At 38.1% G+C, this 26766-nt stretch overlaps 1 protein-coding gene across 1 annotated transcript in view; it reads right to left on the bottom strand.

The window, feature by feature from the left end:
* LOC107155006 overlaps positions 1–26538 on the bottom strand; it is a 55082-nt gene extending 28544 nt beyond the window's left edge. The window contains exons 1-3 of the mRNA XM_015500770.2: positions 25007–26538; positions 9648–9746; positions 7410–8111 (exon numbers count right to left, since the gene is read on the bottom strand). The gene's annotated coding sequence lies outside the window, so the exon portion shown is untranslated. The remainder of the gene's footprint in view (positions 1–7409; positions 8112–9647; positions 9747–25006) is intronic.
* Positions 26539–26766: the final 228 nt, after the last annotated feature.

Raw genomic sequence — 26766 nt, 5'->3', positions numbered from 1 at the left:
GGGGAGGGGGGATAGTAGAGGATAGGAAAGGCAGCAGAACACAACAGACACTAGTATGGCAATATGTAAATCAATGGATGTGTAACTGATGTGATTCTGCAATCTGTATATGGGGTAAAAATGGGAGTTCATAACCCACTTGAATCAAAGTGTGAAATATGATATGTCAAGAACTATGTAATGTTTTGAACAACCAACAATAAAAAATTTAAAAAAAAAACAATCATAAATATCTATGGCCCAAACAAAGGAGCATCTACATATATCAAACAAACCCTTCTTGATTTCAAGAAGCAAATAGATCACAACACAATAATAGTGTGTGATTTTAACACACCTCTCTCGCCACTGGATAGATCTCCAAATAAAAACTAAACAAAGGAATTATAGAACTCAATAATACAATCAATAACTTAGACTTAACAGACATATATAGAGTATTTCATCATCGAGCAATACACCTTCTTCTCAACAGCACATGGATCCTTCTCTAAAATAGACCATATATTATGCCACAAAGCAACTCTCAGCAAATACAAAAAAAAAAAATAGACTACGCTGTATTCTATCAGTTCATAATGGAATGAAACTAGAAATCATTGATAAAATAATAGAAGCTACTCCAAAACCTGGAAACTAAATAATATGATATTAAATGAGCAATGGATAGCAGAAGACATCAAGGAGGAGATTAAAAAATTCCTAGAGGTATATGAGAACACTGAGACAATATATCAAAATCTCTGGAATACTATGAAGACAGTGCTAAGAGGAAATTTCATTGCATTGAGCTCATTCAATGAAATAATAAAAAGTCAATAAATGACCTAACATTACATCTCAGAGCCCTAGAAAAAATAAATCAACACAGTAGAAGAAGACAGGAAATAATTTAAATCAGAGCTGAAATCAATGAAATTGAAACAAAAAATAATAATTTTTAAGAATCAACAAAATGAAAAGTTGGTTCTTTTTTTATTTCTTTCATATATGACAATAGTGGAATGTATTACATTCATAATTATCCATTCACAGCACAATTTTTCATAACTCTGTATATAAAGTATGTTCACAGCAAATTATGCCATTATATATGAGCTCTCTTATTGATTTTTTTGCATTACAATTCTTAATACACCTTTATACTACAATTTATCATATCTCTGTTGAAAAGTTGAGTCTTTGAAAAAATTAACTAAAATTGATTAAACTCTTAGTCCTGCTAACAAAGAAGAGAAAAAAACTCAAATCACTAAAATTCATGATGAAAAAGAAAAATATTGAACTGAGATTGTGGCTCAGTGGTAGGGTACTTGCCTAGCACATGTGAGGCACTGGGTCTGATCTTCAGCACCACATTAAAAAATAAAGTTATGTCATCTTTAACTAAAAAAAATATTTTAAAAAAAGGAAATATCACGATGGACACTATTGAAATACAGAAGATAATTAGAAGTTATTTTCAAAATTTATACTCCAATAAAATAGAAAATCTTGATGACATTGACAATTTCCTAGAAACATATGATCTACCCAAACTGAATCAGGAGGACATACACAATTTAAACAGATAAATTTCAAGCAAGGAAATAGAAGAAATCATCAAAAGCCTACCAACAAAGAAAAATCCAGGACCAGATGGATTCTCAGCTGAGTTCTACAAGGCCTTCTAAAAAGAACTAATACCAATACTCCTCAAAATATTCCATGAAAGAGAAAAGGAGGGAACCCTTCCAAACTCATCTTATGAGGCTAGCATCACCCTGATACCAAAACCAAAGACACATCAAGGAAAGAAAACTTCAGACTCAAGTCCCTGATGAACATAGACACAAAAATTCTCAATAAAATCCTGGGCCAACCGCATACTAAAACATATTAAAAAGATAGTGCACCATGATCAAGTGGGGTTCATCCCAGGGTTGCAGGGTTGGTTCAACATACAGAAATCAATATGTAATACATCATGTATCAATGAACTTAAAGACAAGAATCATATATTATCTCAAGAGATGCTGAAAAAGCATTCGATAAAATACAGTACCTCTTCATGTTCAAAATACTAGAAAAAGTACGAGTAGTACAATCATTGTAAAAGCTATCTATGCTAATTCCAAAGCCAACATCATTCTAAGTGGAGAAAAATCTGAAGCATTCCCACTAAAAACTGGAACAAGACAAGGATGCCCTCTTTCACCACTTCTATTCAATATAGTCCTTGAAATTCTAGCCAGAGCAATCAGACAGACAAAACAAATTGAAGGGATACACACAGGAAAAGAAGAACTCACTATCACTATTTGCCCATGACAAGATTCTATATTTAGAAGATCCAAAAAATTCTACCAGAAAACTTCTAAAACTAATAAATGAATTCAGCAAAGTAGCAAGATATAAAATCAATACCCATAAATCAAATTTCTATATATAAATGATGAATCCACTGAAAGAGAAATTAGGAAAACTACCCCACTAAAAATAGCTTCAATCTAACAAAAGAGGTGAAAGACCTCTACAATGTAAACTACAGAACACTAAAGAAGGAAATTGAAGAAGACCTTAGAAGATGGAAAGATTTCCAATGTTCTTGGAAGACAGAGTTAATATTGTCAAAATGGCCATACTACCAAAACTGATTTAATGCAATGCCTACTAAAATCCCAATGACATTCTTCATAGAACTAAAAAAAAAACAATCATGAAATTCATTTGGAAAAATAAGAGACCCAGAATAGCCAAAGCAATCCTTAGCAAGAAAAGTGCAATAGGAAACATCATAATACCAGACCTTAAACTATACTATAGAGCAATAGTAACAAAAACAGCATAGAATTGGCACCAAAATAGCCATGTAGACCAATGGTGCAGAACAGAAGACACAGAGACCAACCCACATGAACACAGTTATCTCATACTAGACAAAGGCACCAAAAATATACATTGGAGAAAGGATAGCCTTTTCAACAAATGGTGTTATAAAAACCAGAAATCCATATGTAGCAAAATGAAATTAAACCACTATTTCTCACCATGCACAAAACTCAACTCAAAGAGGATCAAGGACCTAGGACTTGAACCAGAGACCCTGTATCTAATAGAAGAAAATGTGGGCCCAAATCTTCATCATGTTGGATTAGGCCCCAACTTCCTTAACAAGACTCCTAAAGCACAAGAAATAAAATCAAGAATCAATAAATGAGATAAATTCAAACTAAAAAGCTTCTTCTTAGCAAAAGAAACAATTAATGAAGTGAAGAAAGAGCCTACATCTTGGGAGCAAATTTTTACCACATATACATTAGATAGAGCACTAATCTCTAAGATATATAAAGAACTCAAAAAACTTAACACCTAAAAAACAAACAACCCAATCAATATAATTAAGACTGGAGATAGTTAAAGAGAGAATAACCAAATTGAATTTATCCATTATACAAAGCAGAGAAACACAACAATTTTTCATAAAAGAACAATGAACAGATATGGAGGAAAGAGGAGTTCTACAAGAATAGAGGGAAGGCAATATATAAAAGTAACTGAGAATTTCCAGAAGTGAAAAAGGCCAGAATCTTCTCATTTAAAGTGCACCATAGGTATTATCTAAAGATAAAACCATGCTTTAGTAAAACTTCAGAAATCAGGGGTAAAAAGAAAAATCCTAAAACCATGAGAATGAAATACAAATCACCTACAAAAGAATAGGCAACTTATGGCATACTTATGGCAATAAGACATGGCATGGAGGAAGTAAGGAAACAAAAAGAAGTATGCTGTACTCATTGTACAGTAATGACTAAAGAAGTATAAAGAATGTAAAACTATCAAAGTAATAAAAAGGAGAAACCGAATGGTTTAAAACCAACTCAAAAAAAATCAATAAAATAAAATAAAACCAACTCAATCCAAAGAATAAAGAGAGAAAAGAAAAATTAGGGACACAGAACAAGTGGCACATTGAGAATGTACTTTTAAAAGATGGTAGATATTCCAGAAGTGGTGGCACATTCTTGTAATCCTAGTGACTCTAGAGGCTGAGGCAGGAGGATTTCAAGTTGAGGCCAACCTCAAAAACTCAGCAAGACCCTCAGCAACTTAGAGAGATCCTGTCTCAAATAAAAAGTATAAAAAGGACTGGTGATATAGCTCAGTGTTAAAATGTCCCTAGGTTCAACCCCCAGTACCAAAAATTTAAAAATATTTTTTAAAAAAAGATGGTAGATGTACATCCAAATATTACCACCTACATTCAATGTAAATTGAGTAAATATTCTAAGTAAAAGAAAAAGATTGTTGGTATACTTTATTAAAAAGAAAACAGGGATGGGCATGTAACTCAGAAGTAGAGTACTTGTCCAGATTGGGCAAGGCCCTGGGTTCAATCCCTAGAACTAAAAAAGAAAACCTACCATGTGCTATTTATAAGCAAAGGATACAAGATTGAAGGGGCTGTAGTTCATTGGCAGAGCGCTTGCCTAGCATGGATGAGGCACCTGGTTCAATCCTCAGCACCACATAAAAATACATAAAGGCAAGCTGTCCATCTACAACTCCAAAACGAATTTAAATTTTAAAAAAATACAAGAAAAAAATAGACTATATAAATACTAATCAAAATAAAGCTAGTATGGGAGTGGGAATTTAGTTCAGTGGTAGAATACTTACCTAGCATGCATGAGGCCCTGGGTTTGACCCTCATACAAAAAAGAAAAAAGAGGAGGAGAAAAAAAGAAGAAAAGCTAGCATAGGTAGATTAACAGAAAATAAAATAGATCTGCAGGCAAAGAGAACATTTCACATTTAATTCATCAAGGAGAACATTTCACATTTAATTCATCAAAAAGTATATTAATTTCCCCTTCCTTTTCTCTTTCTCTAGCTCCTTATCATGCTGGTGAGACTCAAACACAAGAACTCAGGCATGCAAAACACAGATTTCTAATTACATTGTAGACAAAGAACATGTTCTGTATAAATTTTTGTTCAAAATCTGTAGAGATTAGCCTTAGTTCCCAGTATATTATGCGTTTTTTATGTGTGTGTATGCTAGAGAAGAATACATATCAATTTTGGATACAGTTAAGTTTATTTTATCAATTTTGCTAGTTATAGCTTTCAAATATGTATTTATACTTTCGTTTTATCCAGTCTAAGAGTTAAAATCTCCACTTTCAGTCTGGGTTTACCAATTTCTATTTTTTGTTGATAATTTTATGTTTTATATACTTAAAGTTATGTTATTAGACTCATAAATTCAGATTGTTGTATCTCAGGGAAAAAGGGGACTGGAGAGGTGAGGTGGCATGGGTGCAGGAAAGATGGTGGAATGAGATGGATATCATTACTCTAGGTACATGTATAACTGCACATATGGTGCGACTCTACATTGAGTACAACCAGAGAAATAAAAGTTGTGCTCCATTTGTGTACAATGAATCAAAATGCATTCTGCTGTCATATATACCTAATTGGAATAGAAAATAAAATATATCTGCAAGATGGAGTTTAGTGTTAAAGTATGTTCTTTGCATACCCAAGGCCCTGTGTTTAAACCCTTCAATCCTTCTTTTCATAATACTGAACATGGACTTTGGAAGATTTATTTGCCAGTTGACACAGTGGTAGGCTTTATTAGTAGAGGGGGCTGGAGGGAAAGTACAGGAAAAGGGATTTATCTTCCTATTCCAGCTGCTTCTGGTCCATTCCTATGGCCTGGCACATTTATGGGACTCCAGAGGTGCTCACTCTCAGCACACTCTTTTACCAATCCCACCCCTTGATCACTGTCCCCATGACTGGAGGCAACCAGCAAAACAAATGTGCATAGCAGTTTCATTTGTTATAGCCAAAAGCTAAAACACCAAAATGCCCTTCAATAGGTGAATGGCTAAACAAACTGTGACACATCCACACCATGGAATACTACTCATTTTTCACCATTATTGGTTACTACTATATCGAATCATTACTTTCAAAATTGACAAACATCATGTTTTTCCTACCTTGCCTGTACAAATTGAGTTACAGAGTAACCAAACAGTTGCTGAGAAAAGTTCTCAGCATGATTCTAGCTAGTAAATGGAAAAGGAATGAGCAAGTCATAAAACCACCTTTTCAACCTTAATGAAATTATGGATCTAACTCTGAACACTAATGAACAGTACAACCATTAGGCAAAGGCTAATGGAAACTTTATAATCAATGTCAGCTGATAACACATGAATCTACTAAAAGTGAAATTTCACAGGCTGTAGATGCAATGTAATAGGAACCACAAAGCACCACCCAGGAAATATTTGTTTTGTTGTTGTTCTATTAGGTATATATGACAGCAGAATGCACTTTGATTCATTGTACACAAATGGAGCACAATTTTTATTTCTCTGGTTGTACACAATATAGAGTTGCACCATATGTGCAGTCATATGTGTATCTAGAGTAATGATGTCCATCTCATTCTACCATCTTTCCTGCCACCTCCTCTCCCCACTCTCCCTTTTTCAGGAAGTTCCTCCACTCTTCCCATGCTCCCCACCCCCCATTATGGATTAGCATCCACTTATCATCATTCCGCCTTTGGTTTTGGGGGATTGGCTTAGTTCATTTAGCATGATATTCTCCAACTCCATCCATTTACCTGCAAATGCTATAATTTTATTCTCTTTTAATGCTTGAGTATTAGTCCATTCAACTGTTAAACTGGAAAAAAAAACTAAACTACATCACAAGCAAGCACTCAGTCAAATTCATTAGATGGGAAAGTCTACAAGAAAAGTAATCCAGTTTGTCAACAAGGGCTTGTAAAAGGGGGCCAAAAATGGATGATTATAAACAAATGCAGAGTTGAATCGATTTAATCAAGATCCTGATTCAGATAAAACAACTATGAAAAGACAATATCTTAAGAGACAGCTGAACCCATATTGGATATGCAGAGATATTAGAATTTAATAATTTATTATATGTAATTATGTATTTTTTAAAGTAATAATTTGTTAGAGATGCATGCTGAAAACTCAGATGAAGTGCGTTGTGGGGCCAGGTTGGGTGGTGCGGGCCTGTAATCTCAAATGATTCTAGAGACTGAGGCAGAAGGATCACCAGTGGCGGGTCAGTGTGGGCATCTTAACAAAATTGAGCCTTAAAAGAAAAAATTAAAAACATCAGAAAGTGTGTGTGTATATATACATGGTTCAGTACTAAAGCATTCCTGGGTTCAAAATAAAAGGGAGAGAAAGAAGGAAAGAAAAGAGAAATGAAATCCGATGTCTGGAATATTAAAGATATTCCAGCCCTCACCTCTGCCTCCCCCAAATTGCAGATTACATGAAACAATACAGACAGAGGTCCTACTACCAACCCTGTCCCACGCAGGTGTCTCCTTGGGGCGGCCCTTCCTGAGCAGCACTCACCGTCGCTTACTGTCTCTTACCGCGCGAACAGGTCAGACCCCCGAGGAATCAAGTCAGCCGGTAGCGAATTTGCATCGCCCCGCCTCTGCACTAACGACTGTCAACGTTGGCCAACATCCACTGAGAGAGAAGCGTGCGCTGCCAGGCCCCCCGCGCCACTGCACCTGCAGACTCCACTACCCCGGCACAAGACAGCCAGGACCTAGAAGACCAGGGGTTTGCGAGGGCTGCGCCATTGAGCTTGGGCGGTAGAATACTGCCCGGCATTAAGTGGCATTGGGAACTCTGGACGCAACGGACCTTTAAGGCTGTGGGTGGGAATCCAGACCACAACTTCTGGTTCAGTGCCCCACTCCCTCTGCTTTTCGGACCGGTGCAGGTTGAGCTTCTGTCCATTAGCGCCAAGTGTACTGGGCGCTCAGCAGTGGCTGACTTGATCAAATTGGCCTATATTTTACCAAATACCCCAAGGTCAAAGCGCTGCACTCGAGAATCCAAACCCTGCATTCTGGTCCTGGCTTTTGTCAGCTTATAGCATGTTTGGAGTTTCATTATTTTGTCTCTAAAACAGAGGAACCCTGCCCTGCCACCTCCACAGAGCTGTGCAGTATCTTCAGCCTCAAGAGATGAATGCGTCTAAGTGAAAGCGCTCTGGAGATGACAGTTCCGTGGAATTGTTCCTACTCCGTGCACGGCACCGCCCTGCAAAGGTGGAAGAGGTTACGACTTTTTTTCAAAGGGCTCACCTTCAAATTAGGACAAAACATCCCTTCTGCTCCCTAAAGTTTCTCCTTTTTTCAGTTGGGAATTGGGCTAGTTGATTCTCAACTTTTCTGAAAGTATGATTCTATAAAATAACAGGGAGCACTTTATGCAAGCGTTCCTGGGAATGACTCTGGAAATTGTCTGGACTTCCGGACAGGGCAGGAGTATCAGGAAGAACTGCTGGAACCTGGAGGAAAGGTTTTTGAGGAGAGAAGCCAGTGTTCCAACAAGCTGTGTAAAAGCTTGGATGTGGGAATTTTCAAAAGGTTATGCCAGAGTCAGTTTTTGTTATCTGCTTCCAATTCCCACTGACTGGAAGAGGGCAAGGAATTTATAATCTTCACTGTCACAGAATGTGGCCCAAGAAAACCCTAAAAAGGTCTTTAAAATTTAAACTTTAAAAATAATGTAAAAATTACATATCATCCATATTTGCTATTTCACCATAAAAAAAATTAATTCTTGTCAATTCAAACTGAAAAATAAGACACATTAGGTTTTACCCTTTTGCTTCAAATTCTCCCCATCCCTCCTAGAGTATGAATCTTCCAATTTAAGAACAACCATTGTAGGAATAGAAAGTGATTGGGACATGAAGGTCAGTCAGAGTTTGGTTGTACAAGGTTCTAAACAGCAAGCTAAAAACTTTAGAGCAATTTGCTATTCAAGTGTTTTGAACAGAAGAATTAAATGACAAAAGCAATGTCTTGGAAATATTAAGCCAAAAGCTTAATATTTTAAGGATGATTTTGCAGGGAAAAAGACCAGAAGTAGGCAAACTGGGTTGTGTGCTAAGCCATACAGTGCCATAGGGACTTCAACCTCAAGCATGGCAATAGAGGCAGGGATGTGGCTCAGTGGTAGAGTGCTTGCCAAGCATGCTCAAGGCTACAGATTCCATCCAGCAATGCAAAATAAAAGTGACATCAGGAATAGAGAGAATCAAGGCAATTAATACTAGGCTGTAAACCTGGATTGATACTTCTATCCTCCCCTCACTCCTACCTCAGAAGTTTTTTTAGTAAGAGAGTCATATTCCTAACATTAGACCCTGGGCTTCATCTCAAATATAAAATCAGAAGTTAGCCCTATGGGGATCACCAGTGAATTTCTTACTTAACAGTCTCAAATGATGACATTTGTTGAATTAAATCAAAGACCTGCTTAACAAACTCCTCTCAAACTCAAGACTTGGAAGAAAAAGTATTCTACTAGTGTAGAAATCTGCTTTCTATAGATCCACAGAGCTATTTAAACCCACAATGTCTTTGCATTTACTACTAGTAATCTCAAAGCTAAATAGTGTGCAGTTTAAAAAAACTATTGATTGGCCAGCATTTTTTCTTACTAATGTAAAGTACATGCTGCAGTAAAATCACAGCTACCAGGATTCAGATCCCCACTCTACTATTAAATCAGCTGAGTGACTTTAAGCACTCTGAGAGTCTCTCTTATAAAATGAATAGGACTTACCTTAAAGGATTCTTGTGAGATCAAATGAGAAATCCAGGCTGGGGGTGTGGCTCAGGGGTAGAGTGCTCGCCTAGCACATACGAGGCCCTGGGTTTGATCCTTAGCACCACATAAAAATAAATAGATAATAAAGGGATTATGTCCAACTAAAAAATAATATTGAAAAATGAGAAATCCCATAAAGTGCTTAACACATTGCATGCCCCATTATAAAAGCTCAATAATGTCAGTTATGGCTAATATTCATGAACTGGATTTTGTTTTAGCCTCCCTGTGCTTTTTTTTATGTTTTCTTAGGTCTTTTGGATACAGCTATAATATAAATCTAACAATAAATGAATAAAAGATAATAATAATAAATAAAGGGGCTGGGAATGTGGCTCAAGTGGTAGCGTGCTCGCCTGGCATGCGTGCGGCCCGAGTTCGATCCTCAGCACCACATACAAAACAAAGATGTTGTATCCGCCGATAACAAAAAAATAAATATTAAAAATTCTCTCTCTCTCTCTCTCTCTCCTCTCTCACTCTCTCTTTTTAAAAAAATAATAATAAATAAAGTTGGTCCTGAATGTAAATAAATCAAACTTTGAGATTTAGTCTTCTGGCAACTGGAATGGCAAATATAATGAATTCAAGAGTAATAATACATTTCAAAGGCAAACATTAGGGAGGAGGGGAAGATTATAAATTCAGTAAATTAGACAAAGGGGAATGAATAGAAGGGAGGGGGATAGGAAAAGGAAAAACAGAATTAATCTGACATAATTTTCCTATGTACATATATGAATACACCACAGTGAATACCACCATGGTGTACATCCATAAGAAAGGGGTCCTAATTAGAATAAGATATATTCCATGCTTGTATATTTATATCAAAATGGATTCTACTGTTGTATATAACTAAAAAGAATGAATAAAAGTTTTAAAAAGAAAGTAGAAAACAGGAAAGGCAAAAATAAATATTCTATTGTTATTTATGGTTTGATAGATGAACATTATTTGGGGCAAGGATAGGGAGGAACCATCCATGTTTCAGGCAGGACTAAGACCTCTGAAGGGGATCTTTTCTTGGGGTCTAGCCTAGCCTTGGCATACCTTCAGTCAAGTAGTGCCTGAATATCAATCCAGAAGCTGAATTATCTCAATAAACTCAAAAAGTCTCAGGCTCACTACAAATGCATGATGGCTAAATTTACATTCATGCAATGGATTCTTTGTAAAGGAGCTGTTTCCAGTAAGTAAAAGCTCATTTCTCTTTTGTGTATGAATTGAAAATTGCTTAATGAGCATATCATAACAAGGAAACCATAGGAATTTGAGTGACACATGTTACCTAGGTTCTGGGAAAGTCCATGAAATATATCTGTCTATAAGAGAAAATACCTCTATAAAGACCTTGCTCCTATCCCCAAGACCCCATGTGCCTCTCCTCATTGGCAGTTCATGATGTACTCTAACAATATTTCTCTGAAACCTAGTTATTTTTATTTCTATGTCCATATGTACCTATATATTACTTCTGCTCATTAAGTTACTCTACGATGGGTATAGGACACATCATTTTCACACATAAAACTAGCCACACTGAATTTTCACCCTGCCATGCTTATAGTGCCTCCATGAGGTTTTCAGTGGTATTTGAAAATGGGGTCTAGAATGCAGGAAACAGGTAAAAGCTGGATATAGTAATTTGATCACCCTTGGGTTAAAAAAAAAATTTACACCCAAAGCTATGGAAGTAGTAAGATTTCTGAAGTAAATAGTATTTTTAAAGGACAGAGGCATACACATGCAAATGATCCTTGCCTTTATAGCACATCTCAAACTAAACCCACAATGTAGCTAAAAGTTATAACTGAAACTATAAAACTCTTCGAAGAAAATATGGGGGGAAGGCTGCCTGACATTAGACTTGGCAATGATTCCTGGATATGACACCAAAAGCACAGGCAATAAAACTAAAACTAGATGAATATCGGAACAAAATTAAAACTTCTGTGCATCAAAGGACATTATCAACAAAACAGAAAGGCAATCTCTACAATGGGAGAAAATATCTATAAATCATATATCTGATAATCTAATATATCAGATATCTATGATATGTAAAGAACTACAACTCAATAATATGAAAACAACCTAATTTTATAATGGGCAAAAACCTGAACAGACATTTCTCCAAAGAAGATATACAAATTGTCCAGAAGCACATAGACAGATGCTCAACACCAATAATTGTTTTAGTCAGCTTTTTCACCACTGTGACAAAAGGACCCAACAAGAACAACTGTAGAAGAGGAAAATTTTATTTGGGGGCTCATGGTTTCAGCAGTCCCAAAACACAGACAGAAGCTTCCATTCCTCGGGGCTCGAGGTGAGGCAGAACTCATGGCAGAAGATTGTAGTAGAGGGAAACAGCTCACATGATGATCAGAAGCAGGAAGACTTCACTTGCCAGATACAAAATATATATACTCCAAAGCCATGACCCCAATTCCCAGCTCCACCAGCCACACCCCACCTGCCTCCAGTTACCACTCAGTAATTTCATCAGGTGATTAATCCACTGATTGGATTAAGGCTCTCACAACATGATCTTTTCCCCTATGAAACCTCTCGAATTGTCTCACATGAGCTTTTGTGGGACACCTCACATCCAAACCATAAAACTAATCATTAGGTAAATGTAAATCAAAGAGACCATGAGATACTCTCTCAACCCATTAGGATGGCTACTATTAGTATTGGCAAGATGTGGAGAAATTGGAACTTTATATACTGCCTGTATAAAATGGTACAACTATGGAAAAACAGTATGAGGGTTCCTCAAAAAATTAAAAATAGAACACGACATGATCTGCCAATTCCACTTCTGGATATACCTAAAAGAAGTGAAAGCAGGATCTTAAAGATATATTTGTGCATGTTTGTTTATAGTAGCATTAGTCATAATAACCAAAAGGTAAAAGCAACTCAAGAGTCCATTAATAGATGAATGGCTAAACAAAATGTGAATGTGGTACATACATACTTTATGTCAAAATGAACCTAACTACTATGTTATTCAGCCTTCAAAAGAAAAGTTATGACAAGTGTAACAACGTGTATGAATCTTGAAAATGAGGCCATGTATAGTACAGGGTTTTCCAGAAAAAAATGAACCAGCAAGATGTGGAGAGAGAGAAGCAGGGAGATTTATTTTAAGGAATTGGCTCGTAATTGTGGAGGCTTGACAAGTCAAAGTCTGAAGCCTTTGCCAGGGAAATTTAAGTATAGGGTGGCTGCAGCATATTCTCATGGTGAATCTGGAGAGAAAGGGATGTCATACCCAGGGATGTCCATAGAAATGGGCTTGGGGATAAAATTTATATGAGGCTGAAAGAATCTGGCTCTGGGCCAGGGCTAGCTTCTTCCAGTGTTTTGGGCAAGAACCTAAACACACCCTTATCAGTGCCTGGGAATGTTCAATGCCCCCACCTGGTTAAAGCCTCTGGGAAAACATGAAGCTGGACAGGTCACAGAACAGTTAAGGTACCCTGTTTCCAGAGAAAAAGTGGAGGAAACCATGAGACCCTACAATTGTTACGTGGTAGAGGGAACAAAGATTCAAACCAAAGCTTCAGAATGGTTTTTAAAGTGAAGGGAGGGGATCCCACAAAAAAAGAAGTGAAATCAGTAGAATAGAGGAAAGGAATTGAGGGGGAAGGAGAAGGAATAGAAATGAAATTGACCAAATACATAGTGAATTTCACCTTTATGTACATGTATAAAGTACCAACTAATTAAAACAATAAATAGAAGGAAGACCAGTCAAGTAGAGGAAGGGAAACACAGGAAAGGAAGAAGAGATTGTGAGAATAATTACTGGGACTGAAATGGAGCAAAATATATTCCATGCAGGCATGATTATTTCAAAATGAACCCAACTACTATGTTAACTATGACACTGATAAAAACATCAAAATAAATAAGTTAGTATGGTTTTAAGTTATCAAATAAGAACATCACTTACTTGGTGGCTATGTGATACACTGTCTTCAGTGATAGGAGAAAAGTAATAGTTATTCTGCAATACATAACCTATATGCCTCCCTTTAATGTTCTACCCTGCAATCTGAACATGCCTGTGTGTATCAAGAATGGGAATGTCTTCCAGCATGTGCAGAGGTGCAGAAAAAGATAGAAAACTAAGTTCCAAGCTGTTCTGAAACCATGTCCCTTCTTTTTGTCATGAGAACCTTTCCTAAATGTTGAAGGACATGCTTCTGGAGCTGTCACTAGGGTTTATCCCCAAATGCCAAGAACTGAGAATGAGGCCAGCCAGCTTTGGAGTGAGAAAATAAATTTACAAGTGCATATCCCATAGCCACCAATCCCCTAGGGAGAAAAGGACAATAAGCATAACATATCTTCCAAGATCAAAATGACACATCCAACTGGACAAAAGCACTGACGTGCACAAACAACCAAAAAAAGCCTCGGTCACCAGCTTTAAATATTCACCGTGATGGCTAAGTAGGTGCTTTTTAGACAGACTTAGCTTCTTTTAATTGGACTTCTAGACATCATGCTTGTCTCCACTGAGGTTTTATATAAATTGCCAGTTATAAGCAGGGGGTTTTTCACATTTCCATTGTGCCATTTTCAAAAGGAATTTAGAAAACCTTGGAATCAATTCCAGATTACATATTAATGCTTGTAACATTATCTGTTTCCCATTTGACAATCTTGAAAGAGGTACTTTTTTTCTCTCTGGGGCTTCCTCTGATGCTAAAACCTTGAGAAAATTAATGCTAATTTGGCTCAGCCTGGAAGTATGGGAAGCCTGTATCTCACATCGTCATCCACTTTTTTCAGGATAGTACTGACCATCAATTAGATAGGCACCCTGGGATCATACATTCAAAAGCTGAAACCAGAGATCAACTCAGACTCTGGATCCCTGAGAACTATCTACCTAGCCCCATGCATGTCCTTCCCAAATGTTAAGTCATTATTGCATAATTCCATTTAGAATCAGTCTTGTCACTGTAAAAATATCACTTGTTTCATTGTATAAAATATTTCAAACACAAATTGTTTTTGAAAATAGGAAAGGAAAACCGGGTGTGGTAGTATGCACATCCAACTGGACAAAAGCACTGACTTGGCACACTAAAGCAAAGGGATTTTAAGACAGGAAGTTCCTGTCAGGTCTGAACAACATAACAAGACTCCGCTCAAAAACAAGTGAGGCCAAGTGCAGTGGCACATGCCTGCAATCCCAGCATCTCAGGAGGCTGAGAGAGGAGGATCACAAGTTCAAAGCCAGTGACAGTAATTTAGTGAGGCCCTAAGCAACCAGTACCAAAGCAAAAAAAAAAAAAAAAAAAAAAAAAAAAAAAAAANAGAAGGACTTCCCTCACCGCTGCTGGTTTTGAAGATGGAAAGATAGGGCTATGAGCCAAGAATGGAAAAAGCCTCTAGAAGTTAGAAAAGGAAAGGCAGGGTTGGGGAAGAGGAATCACTCATACTTAGTTACCTTGTAGTATTTTTTTAATACTGAAGACAGAATTTTGTTTTACAAAAATAGGACTAGGGCTGTGGATGTGGCTCAAGCGGTAGCGCGCTCGCCTGGCATGCGTGCGGCCCGGGTTCGATCCTCAGCACCACATACAAACAAAGATGTGTGTCCGCCGAAAACTAAAAAATAAAACATTAAAATTTAAAAAAAAAAAAATAGGACTAATATTTTTTTCTTCCCATAAATATTTTCCATATAGTGTGTAATATAATCACATGATCCTATCATATTTTTATGAACCACCATTGCTAAATAAATAGTCACCAATTTTTCACTGTTATAAACAATAATCATTCACTCAATCAACAAATATTGAGTCCTTAAATATCACCAGGCACTCTGGCTAGGTGCTGTGGACACAGTGGTAAACAAGACAGATTTCACATCCTCGAGAAATTAATTCTACTGAGGGAAAGACACATTTACAAGCAAACACAAATTCAGAACAAAAAAGGAATCTGAACTGACTAATGAGAAAGAATGACTGAAAGGACCCCTGTAGATGTCTATCAGTAAATGCCTATAGGAGAAGTTGAAGCTTGAGCTGAAAACCAAAAGATGAACCAGCCACATGTTAGAGATGCAGACAGAGGCCAAATCATGCAGGACCAGAATTTGACTCTAAGAACAGTTTTGGTATTAGCTCCTCAAAAGAAGCAAAGTCTATAGTATCATGATTTCATTTATACTGGAAACAGAAAGAGCTGTACTTGCCTGTATTATAACAGAAAATATGTAAGTTTTGGGGGTTTTTGTTTTGTTCTGTTTTTTGCCACAAGAAGTGCTGGATACTAGGTATGGATGTAAATGTAGCTAGAATTACCTTCCTTTGGAAAAGTGTCCTCCTGCCTAGATGATGTGGACATTTGTTGCTAGAATCTGGGTGCAATTAAAAAGGCAAAGTCTCTGGTACTCAGAGGGGTCTACAATTCTATCCTTGATATAATTTCCCTGAGATTATACTGCAGAGATCTCAGCTTAAAAGCAAGGAAAAAGCATCAGTGGTACAACATGCTGGGGGGCAGAACTGCAGGAAGGGTGAGAGCAAAGAGGACAGATATACTGCTTCCTAGTTATTAGCATCCTTGATGTATCATGGCTGCTCTCTTGAGATGCAACCAACAAGTTCATTTTACTTTGACCCCCTCTCCTGGCAAGGACCAGGTGGCTAGCAGAAGGACATTTCTATACAGTGATTGCTAGAGGCTGGTAAGGGCAGAGGAAGTGGAATGACAGAGGGAGGTATAATGGACACACAAACACAGGTAGGAATAATAAGTCCTAGTGTAACACAGCACAGTGAGGGGCTATAACTCACGATAACCTATTATAATTTTATGAAGTACTAGAAGAGAGGAGCTCAAGGGCTCCAAACACAACATATGATAAGGAGATGGACATACTCAGGATATAAAATTGACATATAAAAAGCAACAGCTTTCCTATATACCAACAATGAATTTGCTGAAAAGGAAATCAAAACAATTCCATTCACAACAGCTTCAAGAAAACATAAAATGCCTAGGAATAAATCTAAGGAAGTGTGAAAGACCTATATATATGAAAATTATAGAACACTGATGAAAAAAATTGAATAAGACATTTGAAGATAGAAAAAAACCTCCCATGTTCATGAACAGGCAGAATTAATAGTTAAAATGGCCATACTGTTTTAATCAGGTTTTTGGCTGCAGAGACTAAAGGACCCGACCAGAACAATTGTAGAGGAGAAAGTTTATTTGGAGGCTCATGGTTTTAGAGGTCTCAGTCCACAGACAGCAGACTCCATTCCTCATGCTCAAGGTGAAGCTGAACAGGATGGAGGAAGACTGTGGCAGAGGAAAGCAGCTCACATAATGATCAGAAAGCAGAGAGAGAGAGATCTCCACTCACCAGATATAAATATATACCCCAGAGCCATGTCCCCAATGCCCCATCTCCTCCAGCCACACCTCTCCCTTGCTTTCAGCAACCACTCAATTAATCCCATCAGGTGAGTAATTCGCTGATTGGATTAAGGCTCTCGTGAGCCGATCGTTTCTTCTCTGAACTTTCTTATATTGTCTCACACATGAGCTTTTGTGAGACACCTCACATTCAAACTATAACACTACCAAAAGCAAACCACAGATGCAGTGCAATCCCCATCAAAATACCAATGATATTCACAGAACTAAAAAAAAAAAAAAAAAAAAACTCATTTTAGAAGAACAAAAGATCCAGAATAGTCAAGAAAGCAATGCTGGAAGCATCACAATACCTGACTTCATATTATACTACAAAGCTATAGTAATAAAAACTGCATGGAACTGATATAAAAACAGACATATAAACCAATGGTCCATAAACGATGCAGAAACAAACCCACAAAGATACAGTTGCCTGATCCTTGACAAAAGTGCCAAAAACATGTAACAGAGAAAAGAGCTTTTTAAGTAAATAGTTCTGAGGAAACTGGCTATCTATAGGTAGGAGAATGAATCCCTATCCATCACCCTGCACAAAAGTCAACTCAAAATGGATCAAGACTCCAGAATTAGACCAGAAACTTTACAACTTCCATAGAAGAAAACAGTGCCCACATTACAACATAGAGGCACAACACCAACTTCCTCAATAGGACTCCTAAAACTCAGTAAATAATACCAAGAATTAATAAATGGGATAGCATCAAATTAAAAAGTTGTCTACACAGCAATAAAAAGGGGGACAAAAGAAAATGGAAATGCTATTTACCTTGATTAGAACAGTACATATTGTATGCATGTGATGAAAGTTCACACTATAAAGCATAAATATGTATAATTATTATGTTAATCAAAAATATTTGACACCAGGCATTGAACCCAGGGGCAATTAATTAATCACTAAGCCACATCACCAGTCCTTTTTCTAATAGGATCATATTTTATTGTTATCAATAATAACTAATGAAAATTAATATAAACAAAATTTAATCAAATATTAATAGTTGGGGGTTTTTGTTGATTTTAAAAAATGACAGTGGAATGCATTATAATTCTTATTACACATATATACCACAATTTTTCATATATCTTTTTGTATATAAAGTATTTTGACACCCAATTTGACACCCAATTCATGTTTTCATACATGTACTTTGGATAATGATGTCTATCACATTCCACCATCCTCCCCAGTCCTTGTTATTTTGTATTTTGAAATAGGGTCTCGCTAAGTTACTTAGTACCACACTAAATTGCTGAGGCTGGATTTGAACTTGTGATGCCTCAGCCTCCCCAGCCACTGGGATTATAGGTGTGAGCCACTGCACCTGACTCAAAAACTTTTTAGTAGAAATATTTAATTTTTAATATTTTATATTTTATAATATTTAATATTTAGTAGAAATATTTAAGGAAATGGAAAGGTTTACTATCCTGGTTTGATTATTACACACTATGTATGGTTCATATATTGAACCATTATACTGTATCTCATTAATCTGTATAATAGTTAATAAATAGATAAAACTAAAATAAAATTTAATACAGATATTGTCCTTAGTTTTACATACATATTGCTCTATTTTTTTCATTTGAATTTTACATTGGATCATGGAATCTTTCATTATATAAATGTATACCCTTTATATAGAAAAACTAAAGTATTGGAGATTGAAAGAAAAAACATGGGTATAGCCATTGGCTAACAAAGGTTTTGAAAGATGATATCAAATTTTTCTTCTGATATATACTGGAAATCTCAAGAGTATCTTTCTCCAAACTCCCAATTTCCATTCCCTTTCTCTTTCTTGGGACCAAACAAACCATGTGGGAGCATGGTTCCCCAAGTGATTCAGTGTTATGACCATGGAGAAATGATTCAGTCTCTGAGGTTAGGAGGGTGGTAAATTAGGACTGGTAAATGCTTCTCTGAAGTGCTCCTAACTTCAAAGTCAGAAAAGAATAAATTTGTAGCCTCAGGGGTCTGGTTAAGATGCCTCAAATCCCTTTCTCAAATTCTTGAAAATTCATTGATGGTTTATATTCTATTTCATAATGGTACATTATAGTTTTTCATGTATTAATTTTAAAAGAGAATAATTTAGAAATGTATACTATTTTAGATAAAACAACACGAAGTGTGGGATTTGATTTAAAATAATCCTGGCAGGGAATAGGTATAGGTGAAGAAATGGGGAAAAAAGGGTTGGTCCTGAATTGATACTTGCTATATATGGGGGATGAATACCTGGGAGTTGATGACACTATTCTCTGTACTTCTGTAGAAAACTCAAAAGAAAAAGAAATATCTTACCATAATCAGAGGCAAAGCATAACATAGCTACCAAAAAAGAGCAAAAATTACTCCATAAAAAAGCAAGTCAGTGTAGTATAGTGATTTTGTTTTTTTAAGTACTTATCAGTACTTTATTTTTTTTCAGTTGCAGATGGACACAATACCTTTATTTTATTTATCTATTTTTATGTGGTGGTGAGGGTAGAACCCAGTGCCCTGCACATGCTAGACAAGTGTTCTACCACTGAGCCACAACCCCATAGAATACTGATTTTAAATCCTCTGGATATATGCTAATGAGTGGGATAACTGGGTCAAATGGTGGTTCCATTCCTAGTTTTTTGTTGTTGTTTTGTTTTTGTTTTTTAACTAAGGATTGAACTCAGGAGCATTCAACTACTGAGCCACATCCCTAGATTTATTTTATATTTTATTTAGAGACAGGATCTCACTGAGTTGCTTAGCACCACGCATTTGCTGAGGCTGGCTTTGAACCCTCAAATCCTCCTGCTTCAGCCTCCTCTGGGATTACAGGCAAGTGCCCCCATGCCTGGGTCATTTGGTTTTAAATGTCTCCCAAAGACCTATGTATTGAACATTTGGTCCATAGCCTGTGGTGCTACTATAAGGAGGTAGGTCCTAGTGGAAATCAGGTAGGTCCTTGTAGGCATGCCCTTCAAGGAGGCATAAGAACCCCATCCCCTTCCTCTTTCTCTTTGCTTCCTAACCACAATTAGGTGAACATGGCCCCTCTGCCACTTACTCCTACCATGACATGCTGTACCACCACAGGCCCAAAGCAACAGTACCAAGAACCAAGGAATGAAACCTCTGAAACCTTCACCCAAAATAAACTTTCCTCCCAATAAATTGATTATCTCTGGTGTTTTTTCCAGTGAATCAACCTCACACTGATTTAAAGATGATTGACATGAAAAAAGATAGTGATTGTAATTAATATCAAGAAAGAAGGGGGACTGGGGTTGTGGCTCAGTGGCAGAGCACTTGCCTCGCACATGTGAGGCACTGTGTTTGATCCTCAGAACCACATTAAAATAAAGATCAAAAATAGATATTGTGTCCATGTATAACTAAAAAAAATATTTTAAAAAGATAGAAAGGAAGTTAAGTGTTTTACTTTAAATTCTGTTAAGCTAAATACATATGACAAAGGTCTGCCTTTTATAGTCTAGCCTGGAGAAACATTTACAAATGTAAAGAGGCATACATAAGAATGTAGTATTGGTTGAACAGTAAAAATATAAAACAACTTAAAAGTTCATCTATGTGGGGAATGAATAATAAACTATAATACAACAATACTGTGGAAACCTACTTGGGAGTTAAAGGAATGCAATAAATCCATATGTACCAAAATATTAAATGAAAAAAAGTTGTAAAAACTACTCATGTGTACACACATGTTGGGGGGGACATGCATATATGTATGTATGTGTGCTTTAGTTTACCATGTGTCAAAATTAAGTTTTGGCCCCTATCTCCATGCTATTGGGAGGTGGTTGGAGCCTATAGGAGGTAGGACCTAGTATGAAGTCTTAGGTTATTGGAGGCATGGCCTCAAAGGGTATTATGAAACCATAATCTCTGAGGTTAACAGTTTGCTCAAATATGTGCTTCCAACCATGAAGTGATGCTTTGCCTTAGGCCCAAAGCAACAGAGATAATCACCCCTGGACTGAAAACTTCAGAACTATAAACTGAGTAAACCTTTCCTATTATTAAGTAGATTATCTCAGGTATTTGTTACAGTAACAGAAAGCTGAGTTATACAATATGTGTGTGTGTGTGTATACACAAGCTATTTTATATATATATATATATATATATATATATATATATATCTCATATATATATATATATGAGAGAGAGAGAGAAAATACAGTGCTATACAGCACAGGCAGCAAAGGAGAGAGAGGAAGACTGGGCAGAGGGTATAACCTTATTAGAAGGGCACCAAATAATTTGTTTCTTCCTGCTTTTCTCAATTCTATATTTTTCTATGCTGGCTCATACATACTGGGTGTAGTACTAGGTTACTGATTCCTTGCAGACCGATTTCCTTCATGATGAGGTTAGGCTGCTTGATCAACCTGATCAGATCACCCACAAAGTCTTGCCCCAATGTCTGTACCACTTATGAGTGCCAGAGGAGCTTTGTAGACAAAGAAATTACAGCTATAGATGGAGAAAAGCTCATGGGTACCAGGTACTCCCCACACATGCCCTCCAGCCCTGTACTAAGGTGAGGACTGTGTCCACTTTAGACCAGTGGCTGATCTGTACATGGAATGGAGATTAAGGATAAGAATTTGGGGGATGATGCAGATGAGGTTGCAATTTTGAGCCAGATGTTAGGATTGTTGAATCATATTAGATCTGCTAACTTCCTCCTCAGACTTTCCATGTTCCCTTTAACCAGGCCCCTGAAGTAACAGGGAGGGGAACCCCATTTTCAATGGCTTAATTCTATTATTTTCTCTTTCTGGGGAAAATTATGTAACATTCTGGTGCATAGTCCCACCATTATGGGAAATAATTGACTGGAGCTGTTGGTATCCCCCCAGCTTTCACCTGCACATAGAAGTTCCTGGTTATGATCTTCTGATGATCATCTAAGCAATTGAGCAGGCACCTGAAGTAGTTCAGCATCTAGTGCAAGATAAAGAGTTCACAGTTCTTCACAATGCCACTCAGAGAGGACAAAGGAAGTCAGGGGAGTTGCTGGAGAAAGTGGCCAGAACCAGTGTGCACAAAGCAGAGAAAACACAAGGGCTAAGGAATCAGGAGACCAGAGGGCTGGGAGATGGGGAAGAGAAGGTCAAAGGTTACTGTAGTTGAGTATTGAGACCTGGAAGATTTGGGTCAGGGGTCGAGTGGTAGCAGGGATGTTAGAGAAATGGTTCTACGTTGTCAGATCCATGATCCCTACATAGTAATATATGGTTTGGGCAGAAGGTTCCAGCAGTGATGCTCATAGGCATAGAACACCAACTCATCATACACTGCCACTACGCATATCAACTTTACTACTTTCAGGGCACAACTGAAGGCCACCATTGAGTTTGTGAAAATGAAGGGACAGATAGAGGGACGATGAATGCCCCAGATTAAAACTCTCCATTGGCAAGTTAAGATACAATTCTTAGCGCAGGTTGCTAGGTTTTACTTTCCTGCTGACAATAATTCATGGCTCAGGCTAGAGATGTAGCTCAGGGGCAGAGCACTTGCCTAGCATGCATAAGGACCTGGGGTCAGTCCTCAGTACCACTAAAAATTAATTCATGGTTCTATGGAACCCAATTCCAATTGCTTATCCACTCACCCCAACAATGTGGGCCTCATCCAGCCACGGAGTCCTGTGAAAGAGACTATATAGATTCTGGACTATAGAGTTCTCAAATTCTGCTCATAAGAACATAGAAGCAGGGTTAGAATCTCTCCCCACCTCTACATCTAACAATTCAGAATTTCTCAGATTTCTTGGCTTTATTTGAATATTATGAGGTTAAAGCAAAAAGTATGAAAACAATTTATTCAGGAGTTCAACCCCCATTTTACATATGAGGAAACTGAATTCTAAAGGTGACTTGTACAAGATGGCACAATTGGTGACAAAGCCAAGACAGGGTCTAACCAGACTGACTGAAATGGTCCAACTCATATGAAGAAAATGCCATCTAAACTGAATCTTTTCACAATAGGCATGAAGTGTTGTGTGAATCAGTACAGGAGTCCATGCTCCAGTACCCACATCTATGGCTACCTCTTGTCTCTCTTCCTCCCACCCAAACAGTTCTCAGGAATTAACTAGTTCCATTATTCCATCATCTGGAAGTTAGGCTTACATAGTGGGGTCAAAGGGCTTGCTCTTAGTATAAACCACCATCTTTTGGGAAGCACATTGCTCAGTCACTCAGTAGGGGTGGCACAGCAGAGACAGCAACAACTGTGGTTAAAGATCCTGAACAGCCTTCTGGCACAGGAGTCCTGAGAGCACCTCATATAAAAAACATGCTATCTGAGGGGGGGGGCAGAATGATTGAGTTTAGACCACAACCCCACACTGACAGCCCAGGGTGAGAGCCCACCCTGGCCCACATTCCCATTGCCTACTGGCCACAGCACACTCTAACTCAGCCTTATAGGAAACAAACACCCCCCAGGCTGAAAACCAAAACCTTCTCCTGAGGGAAAGCAGATCCCACACACATGCAATTGGCTTTCTCTTCTGCTCACTTGACATTAAAAAATGAAATGGGCCAGATGTAGTGGAACATGCCTGTAATTCTAGCAGCTCAGGAGGTTGAGGCAGGAAGATTACAAATTCAAAGCCAGCCTTAGCTACTTAGCCAAGCCCTAAACAATTCAGTGAGAACTTGTCTCTAAATTTTAAAAAATTTAAATGGGCTGGGGAAGTGACTCAGTGGTTAAGTACCCCTAAGTTCAATAACTAGCACCAAAAAAAGAAAAAGAAAAGGGGGGGGGGGCTGGTTGTATGTGGTGGCACATACCATAGTCCCAGGTACTCAGGAGGCTGAAGCAGGAGATCACTTGAATCTAGGAGTACAGGGCAATGATGAATAACAAAGCAAAACCCCATTTCCATAAAAAGAAAAGAGAGTGGGAGAAAGGAAGGAAGGTTGAGAGAAAAGAAGGGAAGGAGAGAGATACAGAAGAAAGAAGGGAGAAAGGGAGAGAAAAGGAAATAGGCAGAAATGAAGCAAGGAATGGAAAGGGAACCTACTCAGCAGATGATATGGGAACAAAATTTTTCTACCCCTATCCCAAGTACCAAAATTCCTGACTCCCATCCCTTATCTGACATCCGCACAGCAGCATTCCAGTAAATGATCCCAGACCTGGAAAAAGCTTTTTAACCTTGCATGTCAATTTCCTTGTCCATAAAATGTGACTGACCTCTGCCTTTCTGCAGTCCTTGGTACAAAAAGGAGGCTGAAGTGCTAATCTGATGTACAGCATCAATGATTCCAGGTTAACACTCTCCTCTTTGCTCCTACCCAAAGCGTGTTTGGCCACTCAGGCCAAGCCCTTGGGTCCTCAGCTCTGCCCACAGGTTCCTAGAACTCTAAGTCCTCCCCTCTTTTGTACTGATTGCCACAGGCTAGAAGGCCATCTCCTTCTGTTCTCCTCTGGGTTGGTTCTTCTCTGAGATGCACAGGAGCAGCTGCAGGACACTGATTGTCATCTTTCGCTGGGTGCCAGTTGGATTTTGTAAGATTCAGGGAAAGCTATATCACAGGCCCTGGTGATCATGCCCCTAGGATTAATCTGTTCTCAGGCCCATGAAGAACCAGTTCTCAGCGACTAGAGGGAGTGAGACCCAAGAGGAAGAGGCCAGAGAACATACAGATGAGGCTTGACTTGCATCAAACAGAAAGGAGGGAGACAGAAAGCACCCTAGGTGATGATTTTTGTTGTGTTTGAGGTAGATGGGGAGAAGATCTACTGAGCAGAAGACTGTGCCCCTGGATGGTGGAGAGGTACCTACCCCAAGGCAGGGGTTTGTTGAGCAGCATGAGCACCACGGTGTGGATGTTGCTACCTGCCAGTGAGCCTATGGCCTGTAGGGTTTCCTCCTTTGTGCTGGGCTCCAGCTGAGAGTTGAGCCTTTCAAGGATGCCTTCCACAATCTCCTCGATCTGCAGGGAGAGGAGAACTTTGTAATTCCTTTCTTGCAGCCTTTGTCCCCTACAAATTTAAGTTTCCCCAAATTCAAGGGGTCCTTTGTTGTAATTCTGCCAGTGCCTCCCTTCTTGAGGCAGAGTTCTGGGGTGCCAGGTTCTATACCAGCAGGGGCCATAGAAGGAAGTTCAAAGTACCAAGCCAGATGCCTGCTGACAGAGGAGTTCCTTGGTTACTCAGGAGGGACCAAATCCTCCAGGGGAAAGGCAAAAGCCCTGCTTCAAGCTTTCTCTCCCAGCTTTTGACCCTCAAAATTGCAGCGATTGTTGGAACAGAAGGTGGGGGAACCACAGGCTCTACCCTGGTCCTCAGATCCCTGATACATGGCCTCTGGAAAGCCCTTTCAGTATAGTCCATGCATCCCTATAAGTTCCATATAAAAGGAACAGTGGTCACTCGGAGTTTCCCTATGTGACCCCATTTTAAAATCCTTTTCAGTGAAGAAGGAAACATATTTATATGCAAAAATCTTCTTGTTTCTACATGTTTACCTAAAAAACAAAAAGTTTGAATTCAGAGACATTCCATAACTTGTTGGTTTGCAGTCCATAGTCTAATACCCCCCTTAAGTCCCCAGAGAACCGGGTAAATCCCCTCAACTCTGCTTTCTTATGCTTCAGCTATTGGGTCTTCAACACTCTATACCCCCATTAACTAAGGAACACCCCAAGACAGGAGGCAGTTATGATCTCATGAATACAAATGTTAAAAATCAGTGAGATCATAGACAAAGTCTAGTTTAAGGCTATATGTTATAGGTGAGTGCACATAGGCTCACAGAAGAGAAGGAACTTGCTTAAGGCCCCTCAGCTAGTTAATAATAGAGCCAGGAGAGAAGCCAGAGTTCCTATTTGCAGGAACCTGCCACAGCACCACACTACCTTTATCATGCTTCTGCCTCACTCTTTCATGACAATCTCTGGGCTGCAACCAGAGATACCTAGGCCTTGGTGATGGCTGTCTACACCAGGCTGGTGAATTGAATCTGGGTAAAGCACTTTGCTAATGCCTACAACAGGGTCATCATTCAGGAAATATATCTACACAATATAGCCAATTGATTTCTGACAAAGGTATAAAGGCAATCAAGCATATAAAGCAGTCTTTCAACAAGTGCTACTGGAACATTTGGACTTTCATATGCTAAAAACTGAACCTCAACATAAAGCTCACACCTTATATAAAAATTAATTGAAAATAGATCAACTGCTGAGAGTGGTAGCACACATCTATAATCCTAATGACTGAGGAGGCTAAGACAGAAGCATCACAAGTTTGAAGCCAGCCTGGGCAATTTAGTAAGATCCTGCCTCAAAATTAGAAGTATGTAAAAGGGGCTTTGGATGTCGCTCAGTGAGAGCACTTGCCTAACATGTGCAAGGCCCTGGATTCAATCACCAGTGTCAAAAATGAAAGAAAAGAAAGAGCAGGATGTATGTTGTACTCTCTATAGAATCTACAGTAATGACTAAAGAACTGTGAAAGAGTATAAAACTACCAAGACAATGAAGGAGGAAATGGAGCTGTTTAAAAATAACTCAAGAAAAAAGGCAGAAAAAATAAATT

Source organism: Marmota marmota, unplaced genomic scaffold, assembly GCF_001458135.2.
Source record: "Marmota marmota marmota unplaced genomic scaffold, marMar, whole genome shotgun sequence".
NCBI lineage: Eukaryota > Metazoa > Chordata > Mammalia > Rodentia > Sciuridae > Marmota > Marmota marmota.
Note: the sequence above shows the minus strand (reverse complement) of the source record. Positions and strands in the feature narration are given on the sequence as shown.